The following is a 20,842-nucleotide window of genomic DNA, read 5'->3' on the forward strand; positions in this document are numbered from 1 at the left end:
TAATAAAACCAGCAAAAGAATTGGGAAAGAAGCTAATTTTTCTATATGCCTCTGGCAAACAGGAAGAATTCAAGAATAAGTTAAAAGATATCTTTCTACTACCAAAAATTCATTTTCCATAACAAGACACTGTCGTCTTCCCGAGGAGCCTGTAATTCCAAGATAAAGATGAAAAGATGTTGTTTTATCATAATGACAAGTATCTGCATCCGTATTTATTTTGTGTTCCGACATCACCGTGCAGTTTGTATTGTCACGGTACATCGAAAAGTAGGAAAACATTGAGCTATTTCAATAACAAAAGAATAAAGGACAAAGTACCAAAGGAAATAGCACGGCACAATCCTTTCCGAGCATCCCTAGGAACATATTTGACCCACATAGAGGGAACAGAGAAGGCAGTCTGTTTCCTTGCAACTGTTTTTCCCCATTTCTCGGTGGCCAGCCCGTGCATTTTAATCACCAAGCGCTACAGCTTTCTCTGTCAGGCGGCCACTTTGCTCCGGCTACAGGAAAAAAACCGGGCCGGCAGCCAGCGAGCAGGGAGGGGGATGATCCCAGAAACTGGGCAACTAGTTCAGGATGTCCCAGGTGCCCAGGTCTCGCCCCGCTCGACGGGTTGAACGCTACCCGGGCGCTGGTTTATCAGCAGGTGGGTGAACATGGAGCAGCGTGTTTGGGTACAGCAACCCTGGAGGCAAATCTGGAATTTTGTCAAAAAACCCCCAAACAATAGCGGTAACTCCTCCTGGTAAATGGTTTAATCACTTTTCCGATAAAATTCAGAGTGACTGCCTTGGAAACGTCTTACTTGCCTGTTACACCGCTATATCCACGTCAGACAGCATTATGTCAGTGGCTTAACTTCCCCCTTGTTTATAAGCCGCGCTGAGGTTATCTTTTCACCTCCTTGTTTAAATAAATTCCGAATGTGTCAGTATCAGTGCTTCTACCACAGATTAATAGAATCCGCCAAAAGGATAGCTGACATTTTTGTTGCCATAGAAACTGGTCATGATTTTACCCAGCTTGTCTAGTTCCCATTTGCCATCTATCTAGCCAGCTTCTGAACACGGTCCCCTTTTGTTTCACGAAGAATTACATTAAAATATTAAAATATAATTCCATCTTACTTCAGTCCCCATTCTGTAGCAAAGAGGATTACAGAATATTAAGATACTTCCTAAGGAAAGTGCAAAGTGACAATAATATTGCTGCGTGGCTTGTGTGCATTCCAGATTAAAAGAAAAAGAAAATACAAGTGGAGTAATTTATCCCAGAGCCCTATATCCCAGTTATCCTCCATTCAAGTATCTCCATCAGCTTCAAATAAACTGGCTTTTTCTCACCAAACCTCAAAGTGGATCTACTTCAAATACGATTGTACAAGACAAAAACAACAAAAAAAAAAGACATTAGCGAAGATATTTTTTAATACACCATCAACATTTTCCTGCATAATGCGTAACCTTCTCAGCGCTGCTATCAGGCTCTCTCTCCACAGAGGCATCGCAGCCTCGAGAGAAAACCACTCACAGAGAATTAAGATGTGGAGTTTCAGCACTTCGCGATGCAGTGTGGATGTATATTGTGCCAGAGGGCACTGTACACTTTGAGAAAATGCAAAGCAACTCAAGCAAGAACAATATCTGAGGACTCCATCATGGCCCTCTTCTACCTCTCCAAGTCACACTAATAGACGTTATTTTGGAGGAGCCCCTCTGCTGATACAGGGAATAAGGTAAGAAACAGATTTCAGGCAGTTCATTTTCTCCTCTTTTAATGTACGTGAGAATCAGAGGGACAGCTGGAGGACCTGCACTCCATCGCACCAGGTGCTACACAACAAGACGGCAGCTCCATCACCGCTCACCCAGAGCCATCCAAACCCACATCCTGGTTACTTTAATTTGCAGGTAAACAACCATGTCACTGTTACCAAAAATCTATCCCAGTCACCGCAATAATCCCAACACTGAGTTTGATCTTTATTTAGGCCACTAATCACCATTTTGGTTTGATTTTCACCGCTCAGGTAACCACCTGCCAGTTGTTACTGCGGCCAGGGGCTTCCCGGAGCTACAGTAAAGGGCACAGGTAGACAGTTAAGACGGCATAGAAGATCCTCCCTGTTTTCCATACTTTCAAGTGTGGTCATCAAGAGTAGTTTCTCAGGCCTTCCCATTGCTGCAACCACGTGAGAAACTCCTGTAGAATGTCTATTTTACTTCACCCAGGAACATGCAAGGAGCCACTGCAAAAATCAAGCAAAAATTTTGCCCTAAGCAAAGCACTGGATGCTCAAGCTTGTGTGTGGTGTGCCATGGCCTTTGACTCTACAAATACAAATGCTCAACGTCAGTCTTTTATTCTCCCTGCAGTTCATAATTATGCTCCACTTGGGGCACAGCAAGACCAAGCGTGTGTTGATGGCAGCTTTCAGGGGTGGCTGCAGAGGGTCCCACAAAGCAGCCCTGCATCTCCTGAGCAATACTCCCATTCCCTTCCTTGGGAAGGAAGCAGATGAGATGACCTGTACGTCTTCCAGGACTGCAGAGCAGCGGAAGAGCTACAGCAACGTCCCTTTCCACGTTGCTCCAAAAAGAAGTTAGCCACAAAGGCCAGATGGTAGCTGGTGGTTCCACAGCTGTGTGGTGTCCAAATGGAGAAATGAGATGTTAGGATATGTCAGAACTATAGGGTCATACCATTGTTAAAGGGAAAAAAAAAAAAAAAACAAAACAACAAAGCAATGCAAGCTGCAGATGAAGCCGCTTGTTGTCTTGGATTTCCCGGGTTTGAGGATCAGGTTCATTCTGCATGCCTGGCTGCACCAGCGTGGTGAGTTACGCAATGTAGCAAGCTGTCGCACTGTACAAAGCATGACGTATCATCCCATCCACGCATGAAATTGAAAAGATGTGGTTTGCTGGGTCACCCACAGATAAACCAAACCTGATTTTCAGTCAGTCTCCTTTTAATTATATTTAAATCTTGCAAGACGGGGGTGGGGAAAATAAAAATAGAAGAAAAGATTGTTCAAACACCTGCTGATAGACTAAGGCTAAATAATTCTGGCTAGTCAATGCTAGCAGTAGGTGCAGCAGCATGGATATTTCCTTGCAGGTTTTGATGCACTGATGACAAAGTCATCAGGAAGCTTGCTCATCCCATCCCAGCAATGGAGGCAGGGAGCAGAGCAGCCTTTATGGGGCACCCCAGGGTGGCAGGAGGCTGCTTGAGCTGCACAAGTGTGAGTATTTACCCTGAATCAACCCACAAATGGAGCTGAAGCGCTGGCACCTGTGCCAGAGCATGGTTTGGGTCTATTTCTTCACATTGCTGAGGTTGGCAGAGATGTTTGGAGATCAGGGCCAGGTCCAGCTGGGTTTTGAGTATCTCCAAGGACGGAGACCCCACAACCTGCCTGGGCAACCACCAGCTGGTAGAAAGAGCAGAAGAAAAAAGTTGCTGGCAGGGTGACATCACTTCTTTTAGGCAGAACGCATCCCTGTCAGCAAACCCTGGTTGTGAGGATCTAGAGGGGAACCACGTGCATCCCAGTCCTGGTCAGAAGAGTTTACATCATCAAATTTACAGTTGCTATCACAGGAAGCTTGTTCTTCAGGTATGCCATTTAGCTATCCCTCCTTTGCCAAAGAACACCAATATTTTATCACTGTCAGAAGAAGATAAGCATAATCTTTTAAGTCCAAAGATACATTCCTGTAGCAATAGAGGTGGCAGTGGGTCAGGACTCAGCAGAGCAAACCTCTTTTTGTAGGCAGTGTTGGACTTTGCCCCCAGTACAGACAGTAGCTGGCAAGAGACGCAGCAGATTTACACATTACCTTCCTGGAATATAAATTATTCCCCCCAGGAACAGAGACAAGAAGTACAACTTATCTTAAAAAAAAAAAAAAAAAATTATTACTGTAATCATTTTTAAAGAGTTTCAGAATCTACTGGGTTTCACTTCAGGATGAGGTGGAGCGAGAATGGTACCCAACACTGATATTGCCATGGCAACAACTTCATGCTGGACATAAAACTAAAAATGCTTTCTGTCACTCCGGGAATATAAATCAATAATCGCCAGGGTAAAATTAGAGTTTGTTCTGCCATACCACATTCACGTGATTTGTTAATTAAACCCACACCATTAAGGCCTGTGCTCACAGTGAATGTGTGGTTGCTCCCCACAGGTGACATGGACCTCTTGGAGCTGGGGCAGTGAGAGATCTGTGCATCACTCCAGTTCCACAGAGCAGGTTAAAATGGGATTTAAGCAGTCTGTGGTCCACACGTTCGCTTCTGCACAGTAGCAATTGTGTCTCTGCCATCCATTTTTATGTGTAAGAATGAAGAGTCTTTTTATTTAATCATTAGAGTCTTGTTTCGATAGTAACAAAGCCATTGAGGAGTCAGAGAAAACATATACAAAATAATATTATGAGGTAGTCTTGTCAACAAGTACAGTTCGCAATATGTACTGTATAGAATAAATATTTTCCCATTCTTACGCAAACCACTGTCTAGCTTATATGACTTGCAGTGAACAAAAAAAAAAATTAGTTGAAACATACATCTATATGTTTTTTTTTCCCCTTGAGCAATTAAATCAGTCCAATCTAAGGAAAATATGAGAAAAGAAAAAGCACGAAGCACTACATAGAGTCAAAACCGCACCATATGAGGTGGCCGCAGGTCTGAAAGTCTCTCCAAAATGAAGTTACAGCGGGGCCGCTCCACCTCAAGCTGGTCCGTGACAGAGAGGACACATGAACAGCTTGAAGCCACAGCCACTTGCTCCCAGAATTTTTTAGTTTGGCTTTACCCTCCGTGAGAGAGGTGGCAAATATCTTTTCTCCTCGTGTCCTCCTAGCAGGTCCTCTGCTAATCATCAAGCATTTCCAGACCTCAAGTGGAGAACTGGGAGGTTAATGAATATGCAGAAGTCACATCTGCAGCCTAAACATAACGGAATCATTTCCATGAATCACGTATTTATAGCAAGAAATTTCTATTATTAGAAACATAATTAGGGCCTGAGACTCATACGCACAACTCTAATCTACTTGAATGAAAGAACATGCAAGTACCCCAAAGCAGAATTTATCAGATAAAAACACGCTGGGTCTTTGGCTGGAGACAGCTTTCAACAGGAAAAAGGAAGAAGAAAAGACCCAAGTTTAACGAGTCCAACAGGTAGCTAAAGAAATTAGTTCTGAAAGTCCTGGACTTGGTTGGCAGCAACGAAATTTGGAGAAAAATTGTAACGTTTTTGCCACAACTGATAATCAAGAAAAACAGATTAATGGCTTTTAAAATAATACAAAGCAATAAAATATGCAGAAACTCATTAATGTATCTATTATGTAAAAGGTTCTGAATCATAAGCTTTTGTATTGTTGGAACAGAAACACTAAGCAAGAGGTTTGGATTTCAATGGAACACATAAGTAGCATTTAATATGATGCAAGAGCTATAATATGATAAAGTGTATCCCGGTCTTTCAAGAAATTCCTTTATAATGGAACGTTTCTCATTTCAATAACTTTATCTGAGCTAAAAAAAATAATCTATCACATTGAGGAAACCTAATCAAATGTTATTTCAAACAACCGTCATTTAGCCACGTGCCAATGCAAAAGATACCACTCACTGCGTGTTACACTGCTCACTTTCCTTCCTTTTTAACTGGGAAGGACATTAAATTTTGCTAATTTTGAACATGGACCTCAAAGATGACACTTCACTTCTGCAGTTTCCACACTAATAAAAGCATTATGAGAGCTTAGAATGAATTACCCGGCAGAGTTTGACTTCTGACTTGGAATCTTATTAAAGTACAGCTTCAGGGAAAGGCTTGAAACGCGGCATAAATCGTCGTGGCAGTTTTTACAGATGGTGTGGCAGTCTCCCCCCTTTTGTTTTTTTTCCTGTCCGGTTTCAGATTAAACCCATAGTATTGAGCAGTTTATGAAGAGTGAAGGAACCCAAATCCTTCCCCCGCTACCCTCCATCTCCCTACCATGCATTTCAATGTTTCCACTTTCATGTTTAATGAGTTCTCCAACACTGAACTTCATCATGAAATCCCATTATTTCACACTTTATATATATATATATAAATTTATTTGTTTTCACCGTAACACTTCTACCTTATTCCCAGAAACTACAGGCACTGGAAGCAAGACCAGCACGTAGCAAACAGCTCCACCAGAACACAAGAGCCCACCAAGAAGTTCACTTGAGCTGTCTTACAAATCTCCAGACGTGTTTGGATAGGAAAGCATTTGGGAGAAGGAGTCATAGGTTCATCTTAAAACCTTGTACTTTCCACGGCCAAATCTTGTCTAAGTTGATAACTACAGCAGCTTTCATGCTAATTGGTGACATGTCCTTCGGGACATCACCGCCGGTTGCGTATTAGTGTCAGTGCACGTAAACTGGCTTGCTTTCATTCTCGTGCCGTCTGTCAGCAATAACGAAGGTGGGAATTGCCAGGGCTGTCACTGGATTTGCTTTTGTTTTCTCTACAAGTGGTTATTAAACCTATCTTTTCTGTGACACTCCCACCACCTTTGTCTGTAAATTTGCTGAGGCATCACTACAACAAGCGGCGCAGCAGAGGAACGGATTGGCGACATCCACATGCTCAGCAACACCAAACCACCATTGGGAGGTAACGTAAAGCAAAAGCAGCAGCAAAAAAACAGTGGTCTGCAAAAAACCTCCCCACACCAATCCCCAAGGCACATGACGTGATGAACACACCTTCTCCTTAGAAAACACATGATGCGAGACCTCACACATATAAAACACAGAGAATAATCTGGAACGGAATCTGAAGAAAACAGAGCTGTACAGATCACAAAGCGGCAAAGCCACGTTAATCCTGACTTTCAGGACTTCAACTCTCAGCTCTCCCCACCAGCGCAGCTCAGCGCATCTCTGCGCCTTTGTGAATCACTCGCAAGGAGCTACCTCCAACTCACTGCCGGCCCCAGCCCTGACTGCAGGGGCAAGGAAGGTATTTACATTTCAGTGATTTAACTGTTAAAATCCAGAAAGCAGCTGAACTGCTCCTTACACAAATACCTTCGTCACAGAGCTGATTCATACAAGTCTGCATGCAAACACTTCCACCACTCCCGCAGTTCAACAGTTACACACTTGCCCTTGTTTAACAGGACATTTGGATTTCTATCTAACAACAGTCCAAGAAAGTATATAATTTTTTTAGAAGTACCTTTTTTCACTGCAGAGTTGCTCCCACTCTCATCGTCCAACTGCTTCATTCAATCAGAGCAGGGAAAAAAAAAGTCTGTTGTCATTCCAAATATTTCATAACAGCAGCTCAGTTTTCCTTCTGCCTCACAAATCCCAAAGCAAGCTGCTCACAGAGGGAGCTGGGATGGCCCTTCCTCTCCCACCGAGACCCTCACTCCTAGCTGAGCTCCCCCAAAATGGCCGGGGGGCACCCAGGTGTGGCTGAGGGCTCACAACAACCCCAAGCCCCACAGAGCAAGGCTGATTGGCAGGGCTGGTGGTTATCGCACACACATGGTTCGGTGGCTTTGCTTGCAAATGGAATGACTGATATCACCTGTATCCCTGCCCAGACCACTCCCTGTTACCAACTGCCACCAACAAATAATCCCCTCAGCTGCGATTCTTGCTGTGGTCAGGGAAACAGGTTTGTTCCTTCTTTGCAATTCAGTATGACTTTTTTTTTAAGGAGACATCCAAGTCTTCCTGAACATCTTTGCCCAGTTGGGATCCCAGAGGAACCTCATTTTTTAGTTGGCTGCACAGACCAAGCAACGTTTATTTCTTGGAGGACAAGACTAGCTCCTGCTCTCATTCCTGTGCAGAGCCCAAAGGAGATGCACATCTACAGACCAGCCCCATCCTGACCCATGACTGAACATTACGACCAAGGACATCTCAGGAACACATCTTCCTGATGGCATTCGCGGCATTTTCGCACAGTTGTGGGCTGTAGGGTGCTTCCGTGCCAGCAGGTGAGCTGAAGGAGTGACACCTACGCTTGATGCCGAGGACAGGGAAGAATGATAATTAGAATTATCAGTCTGATTATCAGAATCATATAATAGTTTGGGTTGGAAGGGACCTTCAAAGGCTATCCAGTCCAACGTCCCTGCAAGGAGCAGGGACATCTCCAACCAAATCAGATTGCTCAGAGCCCCATCCAACCTGGCCTTGAACGTTTCCAGGGATGGGGCATCCACCACCTCTCTGGGCAACCTGTGCCAGTGTTCCACCACTCTCAGTGTAAAAATTTTTTTTCCTAATATCTAATCTGAATCTACCTCCCTCCATTTTAAAACCATTACTCCTCATCCTATCACAACAGGCCCTGTTAAAGAGTTTCTCCCTGTCTATAATTGCTGTATCCCTGTGGGGAATCACTCCTCAGCCCCAAACCAGTACCCAGGAAAGCTCACTCTCTGCCTGGAAGAGCTTCCCCCTGCCCAGAGACCCCCTCCTCCAGCTGGTTGGGAAAGCTCGTCTGAGCCAGGGCCACCAGACCCATGCCGGTACCTCCATCCTGTGTCACTTTGTGACAGGCCTTTCTCACAAGCTGCAGTAAAAGGATGTTTTTGTGGAAAGGTTGAAAATGTAAGGAAAGATTGAATCAACTGTTTAGCTTGATGTAGGAGAACCCAAAAAGGCTCAGAAGACCATTGCACATAAAGTATGCAAGATGACTTGAGACAACAAACTGATAGCATCTTCCATAATTCAAACAGGGCTGAATAATTTCAGTGACAATAATTTATTCAACAACTTCGGCCTCTTCACTGTCCATACATCGTCTTTTAACGAGTTACAATGTTCCTAGATTTTTGTTTATATGCATTTTTTTTTCTTTTTGGTCCGAAAATTCTGCTCAAGTAATTCAATGTAATCAAGCTACACTAATGAGCTTTGTAGCCAAACACGTCACATGCTCCTGTTTTGGTTCTCTGAAGGCTAAATTGTACCACTGAAAAATAAAAAGAAATCAGGTTTCCCCTGTGGTCACTGAAAAATTAACTTTCTGCAACTCCAAATCTGGGTTGCTGGCTGCCAGCCTTAGCAGCTCTATCTGGCTCCCTTCCTCCCTCCAGTGAGGTGGAAACACTGGAAGCATCTTCAAGACAGATTTCCACCATCATCTCATATAATCTCCTGCATTAAATCGTGCTGAAAGCTCATTCGGTAGCTTCTGCATCAAGCCTGACTTCTGACTGCATGTTCTCTAGAAGGTTGTCCAACCTCAGTATTAACACTTAATAGATGGGGACTTCAACAAACCAGTACGGAAGCCGTTCAACTGGTAACTGCAGTTTTAGCTACAAAGGTGTATGTAATCCAGCCTGGTGACACCAGAGAAATAAGAAAATAAAATCCAAACTGAATCTACAGGAAGTGGAATAAAAATTATTATTTCCAACTATGTCTTACCTGAAAATCAGATTTTTTTTTTCCCCTCTGGAGGATTTCTAACATAGATATTTAAGGGAAATACTTAAAATTTATATGCAAGTGTCTAAGTACCTAATCCATTCTGCAAGGGAGCTCAGTGCTCACAGCTGGTAACACCAAAAGCCGGCTGATGCTCTCATTGCAGGCTGATCTGGCTTCCTCAGCTGCTGAACTGGGAGAAGCTGCACTGGGAGCGGCACAGGAGGAGCCATTGCTGATTCAGTGACCTGCCAAGACATTTGGACTGTTCCTGCCTCTCCACGGGATCTCCTGGAGGGCAGGAACCACATGATGTGCTGCTTGTCCCTTAGGCTATTACACTGGCATCTCTGTATGAACTTCGTATGGCAAGGTCCTTGAGGGACACAAGTCATTAATGAAAACCTGAAGGCTGCTAAGAGCAAATTAATAGACAGATATATTTTATGCCTGTGCAGCCATGTATACAGCTTCTGCTGGAAGCAGGAGACAAGTGTTACTAGTGAAGACTCAGATCCAAACATGCCTCCACATTTTTCATCCTGTCAGACACGTAGCCTTCAACTGCACAAGTCCCACAGAGAATCCGGCAGGGATTTCAGGTGCGACCGAGCCAACACAGCCTTCAGTGAGAAACAGCACCAGCTGAGTTTGCTCTGTCTCCTTTTAACATCACCTAGAACCACAGTGAGACCCCTTGCACCAAAGCCATGCAACCAGCAGCAACAGCTGTGACTATATGGAAATGACTATACACAGCTCTGGGAAGTGGCAGGATTTTCCCAAACAGCTTAGTTTGGGACAACAAACCAGTTCCATGCAGAACACTGAACTGCAATCAATAGTACTGGCTACTATCTGTTATCGAGCTGTGGATGGGCCAGTAGCACAGACACAGAGATGATGGAGTTTGGCTTAGAAGTGGTGTGAGAAAGGTTCCTGTCCTTGAACATGTGGATGCTGATGATGGCTTACCATCAGCATCTTCATGACTTCTTGGTCCACAGACCTTAAAATCACTTCCTGAAGCTCCAATCAGACACATTTTGGTAAGACTAGAACAAAATACCCCACCACTGAGGTTTTCAGGAACCTCCTCCTCTCATCCTCTACTGGGATCATCTCTACCAGACCTGCTGTGTTAAAATGGCCATTCAAGAAGAGAGGAAACCTTGATCATGATGCCATGCTTTGAAGGATGGGAACAAGAACTGCAGTTCCTAGGGAAAGATGAGAATGAGGTCACTGGGATGGGAGAATATCATTCTTCAAAAATGGGAAAAGGAGACCTCCAGCACTCCAGTACTTATTGTGGGTTGGAGATCATTTCATTTTGACTGAGACACCAAATGTCCCGACATGGCACATCACACCTCGGCACTGAGAAGAACAGATACGTCTCTCCTTACGCAACAGCTTGATCCTTGACAAAACAATCCTGAGTAGTCACCACAGCTGGTTCCTATAGGAATATTTTGTTTTCCCTTTATGGTTTTTCTGTGGTTTTGTGGCTTTTTAAAGGAGCCTACCATCCTGCTCTGCGACTTGATGCCTCTGGCACATATAGAGACTTTACGCCATGGTTTTAATTGGAATTCCCCAATGAATATATGATTAGCAACTGCATTTGTAATTAGTAGTTTTGTCATTTAAAGTTCACCAGTATTGCAGCCAATTATTGAATAAAAAGCTGTTTATTATTTTCAATATATTATTACTTTATTATGGCTCATTGCTTTAAAATACTTAGTTTAATCCTTCGCAGGTCCTTAAACACAAATATGGCAGCTATTAGCAACCTCTTCAGTCAGGCATAAAATTGTACCCACAGGCCTCATAAACAACGGAGTGCTTTGCAGAGATTAAATCAGTGTATACAGCTGCGAGGGAGGCCATTAGGAAACACATTCGCATTCTGCCTCAGCGATACTTTGTTTTGCCACTGCGCTCTTGTCAAATCCATCAGCTACCTGCGCTCTCCTCTCCATAAATAAGAGACGGCATCTCACCAGGTCCATCCATCAGAAACATTTCAGTCAACGTACAATTACATCCCGCAGTCTCCTGCTAATATCCTAATTTCTATCATTTGTATTTCAAACAGGACAAGCCGAACGGCGAAGAGCGGAGCCATGCACAGGCCAGAATGATCCATCTCTTCTGCAACCAGCACAAGCGCTGCAGCTCTTGGCAAAGTTTGCATTTACATAGCATGAACGTGGAACAGTTGTCACTCCTGCAGCACATTCTTGAGTCTGAACTTGGGAAGAACGCCGTCCAGGCCCAGTCTGTAATGCTCCCCTCAGCGTGGCAGTCCTGCTTAAAACACAGAGCAAGATGGACGCGTGACGTAACGACTGCTCGCGGCCTGTTGAGCACAGAGAAGATACCTGCACCTCTGTCTTCTCCGCATGTGTACCAGGCGCATCCCAAGCGCTGTGAAAAAAAGACGTGCTGAAAGCCGGGCAAGCAATGACGGCCGAGTTCAATGTTCACTCTGCTCCAGTAGTGCCTTGTGGAATTCTCCTCCCTTTCCCATCCATCAGATTATTTTCCTTAAATCTGTAATCTCCTTAAAATCATCACGTGAGCCGTTTTTCCATTATTTTCCTGACTCAGGATTGCCAAGAGTTCCCTGCAGAGCCGAAGGTAAGTGCGCTATTTGCTAAAGGACAGAACAATCTCAAACCAGGAGGAACTTGTACGGGAAGTAAAAAATATGACACAATTATCATGTAAATTATAGTGGCTGCTTTAAATCCCCTGCCAGCAAGACATGAAGCTAAACCACATGTTTTGGAGACAAAGGGAAAATTGCTTTCTTGCCTGGAGACAAGAGAGTAATATTAGAAGAACAACCGAAAAAAAAAAACCAACCAAAGAACCCAAAACCCAAAGCAAATTTGTATCTTTGGTTTAATAAATACCGGCACTACTTGACTGTTTCCCATGTAGTGCTTCCTGAGTTGATATGCAGAGCTGCGGATCCTGTGACGCAACACTTGTTGTGAAAAATTAAGGTAGCAAAAGCAGCAAAGGCAAAGAAAACATTTTGTAAATATCCCAGAAAAGGATATTCTGTTTATTCCATTTCAAGCCTGATTAGGTCATCTCACCAAGTTTACCTTCTCCTGCCTGCTCTGAAACAATGCTGTAAATGACAGAATAAGTATTTCAATAAATAATAATATCCAAAGTCCTGCGAAATTAAAATTATTATTATTATTATTATTATTATTATCAGTGGTGATCATTGTTATCTTTCCCATATCTGATGCATGGAAAGTGACACTCGCAGGCGTTTTTCTCCCAGTTTCCATGCCTGGTCCCCGGTGGGACCTGCAGCTCAGCATCACGCATCACATTCATCTTGTTGGACTTGCTGGGATTATCTCCTCGGATGTAAGTGAGGAACACAATGGCTTTCAGACTCTTATCTCATCTCTTGCCTTGCTTTTCTTCCTTAACCTTGTCCTGATTTACTCTGGTAAACACTGCACTTAGCCACCCTTGCTCTAATCGGTTGACATTAGATCTAACACCCATCTTTCCTTAATGTAATTTTCTCTCCGCAAGCCGACCACGTGGCATCAGCCAGGTCTAGTTGGCCATAGCCAGCTTCTCTTTTTAATTACGCATCTTGTCAGCTGCAGAGGGAATTCAGACAGAAATGGCTTAAATATGCATTATACATAATCCATACTTACAGCTGAGAAGAAATTCCACATACTAAAATATCATCAACTACTTCATCAGTTGTATACCACGTAATACACTTCCTGTCTCCTCCCATTCAAAAGAGCCTTGTGGCTCAGGATCAAATGCCAGCCAATTCCCAAAGCTTGACACCTGTCCTTAGCTCTAGTTAAGGAGCTAGAGGGAAGATCCTAATTCAAATTTCTTAAACTTAAAGCCACCTTTAAAGTATGGGGTCTGTCTGTGCAAGACATGGAGCCCACAAGCTACTGTTTTCCAGATCTTTGATCTGGAACTTCTTGAGCTACGTACCAGTTTAGGTTCATAACGTATCTTTAAGCTTCTTTTTTTTTTTTTTTTTTTGGTAAGATACAAAACTGCCGTATCCAATGAAAAAGACTGTAACTTTGTAAGCTGTAACTTTGGTGTGCTCCAGTCTAATTTTGCTCATTCCATACCAACTTAAATCCTTCCAGCATTTTTGTTGTTGTTCTCTCACCTCCATCCTACATACCTACTTAAATCAAATATAGTTATGCTCCATCTTGTCAGGCTCTAATGAGAAATCTGAACCCAAGTTACTGTCACTGAGAAGTCCTTCATGGGATGACATCAGGAGATGAAAACAAGTCAACAAGTACTCAAGTCAACAATATTTTACAGTATTCCCATACTCTTGCTCCTACATTTGCAGACGGCATTACTGCGGGTTGCCTCTAAACAACTGACTGGTAAGTAGGCACGGATAAAACAGTCACAAAACCGAGTTTTCTAGGTGAAAGATATAAGGAGGAATTCTTAAGGTGTTATGCAGATGTTACGTTTCCAGCAGACATGTTGAAGCTACTGCTTGTTTTCACAGGTGCTATGTTCTTATAGGTAAAATATAGGAAAACTCACTATCGCTTCAGATCAGCCTTCCACCTCTCCCAAAGCAACTTCTTCCGCTTCTTAAGACGCCACCACTCTGCTTGGAAAGTCTATCTGCAGGAATTGAAAAGCTACTAATCACTACAATCAAATGAGGGCATCGCACTGTGATAAGGGAAGAATGAAATCCCGTTCCACAACAACGAGTCGATTAACTTTATGCAATTTAAATGAACTTGGCATCGATAGTGTTCGGGCAGAGCCCGCCATACTCCCCACCACAAACAACTAGGACCGTTTGCTAAGAAACGCAGCACCCAAGCGAGGTACTCCCTAGAAAACAGTATGATCTGGAAGTGAAAGGCTTCGGGCTACGTTTCTTTGAAATGGCAACAGCTCAGCTTCTCTGGAAGAAATGCAAAATTTCAAATAAAAGAGAATTTAGATGTATTCTGCTAATGGTTCTGCTTATAGCAACTCAGACGTTCGTACTGCATGCTGCATACTGCAACGGGTAGAAACACGTACCTTCTCTAATACTGCATGTCCTGCTAATGCACTAGCAGGTCACTTTCTCCTTTTTTTTTTCCTTTATTATTTTTTTCACAAGCTATTAACGATGTGTGTATTTATTTTGGCAAGACTGGGCAACAGGTTTTCCCTTTCTCTAAATCTACATGCTGGGCAGGTCTCATGTGGCCATGACGTACAGGTTGGGCTGCAGGATGGAGAGGAGAATGAAGGAAAACACTTACCCAGGGCAGACACACACAAAAACCTACTGATTTATGGACGCAAGACTTGGAAAGTGTTGAGCATGCAAATCAAAGCTGCCTTGGAGCAAGTTCGTTTTATAGCACCCACACTTGTATGGCAGGTTAATCACACTGATGCTGACACAGCAACATTGGGGTAACTTTAATAAAGGTTTGGGGCTTTTTTTTTTTTAAAGGTATAGTTCCAACTCATTTGTGTTCAAAATTTAGATTTGTGATGTGAGTTTTAAAAGTTAAAGACGTGATCAAAATAAGAAAAAAAATTCTAGATGTAATATTTCTCTGCATTGTTGGATAGCCAAGTCACTGCGGCAGGGCATTAGTAGATGAGAAACAGGATGTGAAATCAGTGAATTAAATAATCAGACTTAAAGACAAACAGGAAACAGCACAAGTGGCAAAAAAATAGAGCCATCTTGTAATATCCTTCTGGCATTAGTAAGGCAAGATGGTGCATAAAGCGGTAAGGATGTTTTCTACATTGGTGCTTCGCATCTTTTTATGTATCCTAGAGTATTTTTGTCACAGGACACTTTTTGCTGAGGGTCTGCTCAATGTCTCCTTGGCAGAATATAACAAGTCTACACCAGTAATACACATTTTCTCTGCTTTACTCTCTGTCTTCCACACAATTGTCTCCAAGCTATACCATGGAAAAAAAGCCCATCTACTGACTACAGCCAACACATTGAAGCTACAGGTTTCTTGGACAGGGATAAAAATGTTCAGCAAAGGACTGCTGATCACCGGCACTGCATTAACAAGCTTATTCTACCAAACCGTTATCAGTCACCCATAAGATATTGTAACGGAATTATTAACAAAAATTATGGTTAATAATGCATAGGAGCACGCACACACATAACAGTCAGGACTAAAATCCTGGCCCTGAACATCTGTCCAGGAGCAGAAATATCACACAGCTGAGCTAAAGGAACTGCTTCAAGCACTACAGGAACCAGTTGGTCTTCCAACCATACTGGAAGGCATTACCACTTAAACGCATATGGACAAGCTAGCACATACGACCCCTGAGGACTGAAAATTAGTTTGTGACATATTTTGGAGAGATGTCGTAAATGCAAGAACGGGCCTCTTTCTTCTAAGGCAGCAAGCGCTATCATTTGATATGGCATCAGAACAGCAAGGGGTGCAAAGAGCTGGAGTTCATGGGAAACTTCAGACTTAGATTTTCCAACCACTGAAACCCATCAAATATATGCCTACTCCAATCAGGTCAGGTTAAGATTCCCAGCTGTTGCATTTTCTTAAGTCTTTGCTCATTTAGGTCCTCAATGTGTCTACAACTTCACTTCCTTTAAAATCTTGGAGAAAAAAAAAACCTTGAGAGAGAATAATTGTTGTCGTCATACTACAGGCAAGAAAAACAGTTGAGGACGTGAAGGCAGCAGCTGTTGGTGCTGAGGTGGTGGTGAAGAAGTTTCATCCTTTACACTTGCCAACACACTGGTCTTGACTTCTCCAGTAACATATACTGAATGCATTATTTTGTCCAGTTTTGGTCCTATGGTATCTTTGGTAAGACTTCAAGAAATGAAATGAGATACATAGGCACAGCATGTGATGAGCACACGATTCACCAGTCCAGTCCAATATAAAATGGCAGACGTGCTGGGGAAGTTCATGTGACAATGGTTTAGTTACTACATCCACAGCCACCAGTTACAGTTTCTTCATCGCAGTCTCACTGCTTACACCTACATTTGCAAGTAATTTCACACTGCAGAAGTAAATCATTAGATTCAATCTGGTACTGAGGCTCCTACATCTACACTACATGTAATTCAGGCATTCACTGGGGACCAGATTTAATCTGCTCCCCTCAACCAAACATGCCCACCATGCCTGTGGTTCAAAACTTATCGCTGTTTCAGACCTTTTATCTCCATTAGAGGTTGGGATGCGTCGCCTGGGGCAGTTTGAGCACAGCAAAACAGAGCTGTGAATTGAATCGGCACGCAATCAGCGGGGACAGAGAGGACGGGCTTTGCAGCTGTACCACTGCTCTGAATGCGAACCCAAACACAGATGTGGTTGTGTTACCTACACTCCAACTAGGAAATCTACGGTGAATAAATGTCCCGGCTTTCACTGACTCACTGAGGCAGATGTTCTGTTTCATTAATGCAGCTACAGCAACCACCCATTCCTGCTGAAGACACATAAAATGTATAAATTGAAAGTGAAGACCCTGAAAACTGCTAGAAAGAAGCCCTATGGACGGTAGTACGTAATTTTGTATTGTACACAGAACTTACACTTTAAATGAGGGGAAAATTAAACTATTCCAGACATTCCTTGCTATTTGCTGTAAAGCCACAGGTTAGCCAAACACAGTAAGATCTTGGTTGTAGCAGCTATTTTTGATCTACGTGCTTTGGATCACATATAAAAGGTTTTTCTTTTGCATCAGATGTAGAGATTCTATAGAACAATCTTATTATCCAGGCTACAGGCCTCGCCAAGATTTCTTTTTAATAAAACCTATCTCTTTCAATTAACTTGATTGGATGTGTTAATGTTTTGGGACTTGATTAACAGTCCTGGGAGATAATTGTGCAAAGGTCCAGAGGCACTAAAATGTCCAGGCAAATAGGGAATGATGGAGGAATTGTAAATGCAATCTGTAACACTCAGCACAGCGGTAAGCCCAGAGCTGTCGCTCTGCTCAGCTGCAAAAAACAAACAACCCATATGCTACAAGTATGAACTATCTGGTAGCTCAATCCATCATTTCTCTCGTGCAACAGAAGAAGTAACAGAATTAACAGTGTAATACCTTACTGAAGGAGTGCTTCTATCCCTTGGCTTTAATCAGAGATGTATTGGAAGCTCCGACTATAAGCATACTGAAATCCAGATACACAATCCTTTGCTTTTATCCTGCCCTCCAAATAACATTGGACTTACCCAGCAGAGAACTTGCACCCCAAATACAGCACGGGCTTTGGTAAGCAATGATCCTCTCCTGCGCTGTAAGACAGACCAGGCACTTGATGGAAACAACCTACAGCGTCAATGCCTTGTGTGAGCCCAGGTCGGAGGACAACTTCTGCATCTGCTCCTTGTCTCATTTTCAGAGCAGAAAAATTTTCAAAACAATTACTTTCAGAGACTTATTTCTGAACCACTGTTCCCTTGGATCTGCTCCTGACAACACACACAGGATAAAGAGCTGACAGACCAGGCGAGCGGTGTAGGGTTGGCTGCCGTCTACTCATCCTCAGGCTTCAACACAATCTGCCAAAGCCACTGCAACCCCAGGTGGAGTTACGGAGTTATGGAGTTACCCCAACTCCTTCCTGCATTTTGCAAACTAAGGCATCTTTTCTCACTGGAAGACCTAAGACTTAGAAAAGGGACAGAGAGGAAAAAGACCAGTGCTGGGTCTTTTCAGAACCAGTCAACTATCACAACTTTCCCTTCACTACCCAGGTTGAGAGGTTTGATGAATATAAACGAACGCAGCGGCCAGAGAGGCTTCATACAGCTACCACGGCATTTCAGTGCACCAACACCCTCAGCACACAGCCACATTTCCACCTTCAGCCACATCTCCAAGTCCCATTGTGTATCATGGTCATAATCTCACAGATAAAGCGATAAAATATTTACAACTAGGAGGTTGCTAAATTTACTCCCCAGTGCCCACATACATCTCTAGCACAACAAGTCCTTTCCAGCTTAAACTCTGCACATTAAACCTTAATTACTGCTGTCTGAGAAAGTGAGAAATTGGACAAGAAATACAATTTTGAAAAACATCAAAGTGACAGAGGTGACTAACAACCATTTTCAAAACCAACTTTAGGCAATATCTCTAATAAAACAGTTCATAAATTGTTTTTCTTGAGCTGAAGCTCATGCTGCTAGTTGAACTACAGGGTGCAGAAATCTAAAAGTAGCCAGGATTGGGACACCCTGCGATGGGAGGATGCCACTCATGTCTATCGTGTGACAACAAGCATAAAGGGTGCCAGGCAATGCCATCAGGAAGCCACGCGACCCATTGGCCATCTTGACAAACGCATCTCAAAGGGAGGTTATTTCATAGACAACACAGCTGAGGGCATTTCACTGCCCTGTCCTTTGGAGAAAGGGAGATTCACCACCTGTATGTGGAAAGAGAGAATTTACCTACCGTAATCGCACAAGACCCTACCTTCACCGACAACAATACGCGGTGTATAACGCTCCAGCGAAGTGAGATGAATCGAACTCTCCCTTGGTAACAGGCCCTTAACCAGGGTCGTTCATCATCCAAGTATCCCAAGCACATCCGCTGCCAAGAGGGGACTTCCCAACAGGAAGAAATCCAACTCCTACCGCCAACAGGTTAAAAGGAGGGAGGAAAAAACCTCTATATGAAAAAGAGAGCCTTCCCCTTAGGCAGTCAGCAGGAGCCATAGCCTCAGAAACAGACCTTATAATTGAACGTTTTCACTCTGATTTGGAAGAGTGCATCTCCTCCCTACACTTACAAGCTTGGTTTAGATTGCACAAATTGCCTACAACTATTGGCCAGCACGTCTTTCCCTCCTAATAGAAGGTAAGGCTAAAGTGACCCAGAAAAATACATGGCAAAAACGCAAAAACACTGGGGAAAAAAGGACTCTTGAGAAATTCAGAAAGCAATTTTTTTTTAAAATTAGGAAAGATTTGTTAAAACATCACTTATGAAGGAAAAAACAATTTTAAATTAATTTATCAACCAGTTTTGGAAATAACAATAATTGCTTAATACTGACTTTTAAAAAATAGTTATCTCTGATTTCAATTTACTTACCTTTTAGACATACACACAAAATACTACTAAAAGAGCTTGAAAGAAACCTTTCACTCAGTTGACTTCTTTCTCTCTAAAATTTTATTCTCCTTTGCAGTTAGTTAATGGAAATATTTCAGGCTTCAGCTTTTTGACCACCTGATAACATTTTCAAAATTCCTACTTTTCCTGTGGTTGGACAAATTATTTTCTATCTCAGTAAGATCTTACAGTTTTTAATTTTAAAACTTTAAAATGCAGATTTCACTACAGTGAGAAGCAATATAGTGTGCTTCACTTAAGGGAGGTCTACGTGCTCTCATCATGTATAAGCACACCCCTACTCTAAAACATCCCGCTGTTTTAGCAAAAAAGAGCTCATGGGTGGAAACCAGGGAAACAACATGAACAACGGGATTACAGCAAGGTAGAGGTCATGGTCACAGGTATAAGTTTACAGCCACATCGATGCCAACTTTTTTGTAATGCTAGACCTGACTTTAGTCAACCCAAGAGAGTAATCTGGGAGTTGTTCTGGTTAGATATTTCTAGAGCCTAAGATGGAGGTAAAGGACTTCAACCTCTTAGGCCATGACTTGACTTCAGTCAGACGTACTTTCAACTCTACAACCTACCCACAAATGAACCCATCAAAAGCCCAAAGCGAGCCGGAGGAGAGCACAGCAGCAGATCTGCTGGGCACATAACGTGCAGGAAGCCCTCTGCCATCCATCCGCTCTGCCACACATCCCACGACACACCGAGTCCCATCCAAGGGCTCCTTCTCAGCTTCAGATCACTCAAAGCTCAATGCAACACCTCCTCGATACAAACTCAACAATTTGATGGAAAACTGTCAGAAAGATGTCAGCAAAGCACACAGACTTTCAGAGCTGGTCAGGGAGCGAAAGGCATCTTTCTGTGCACAACTGGCACGACTTCTTGTTCTGCTGAAAAACCTCAGGATCACAGAACAAAGTATGATCCTGTGATGAACAGCACAGAATAAAGCACATTCTCCACGGATCTGGTCATCAGAAAGTGATGACGCATACTCACTGAAAGTCCTAATGGAAACGTGTGCTTGTTTTTGAAATGAAGAGTTAGGTTGTTACAGAAATATTTAAATTTCAGCCCAGGCCCAGCTAAATGGCTTTAGATAATACATCATATTTCAGTCTAACAAAGGCTTCATCGATTATCCTGAAAATCAGAATTAGCTAGACGCATTTCATCT

The sequence above is a fragment of the Chlamydotis macqueenii genome, chromosome 8 (assembly GCF_036417535.1).
Source record: "Chlamydotis macqueenii isolate bChlMac1 chromosome 8, bChlMac1.mat, whole genome shotgun sequence".
In the NCBI taxonomy this organism is placed as follows: domain Eukaryota; kingdom Metazoa; phylum Chordata; class Aves; order Otidiformes; family Otididae; genus Chlamydotis; species Chlamydotis macqueenii.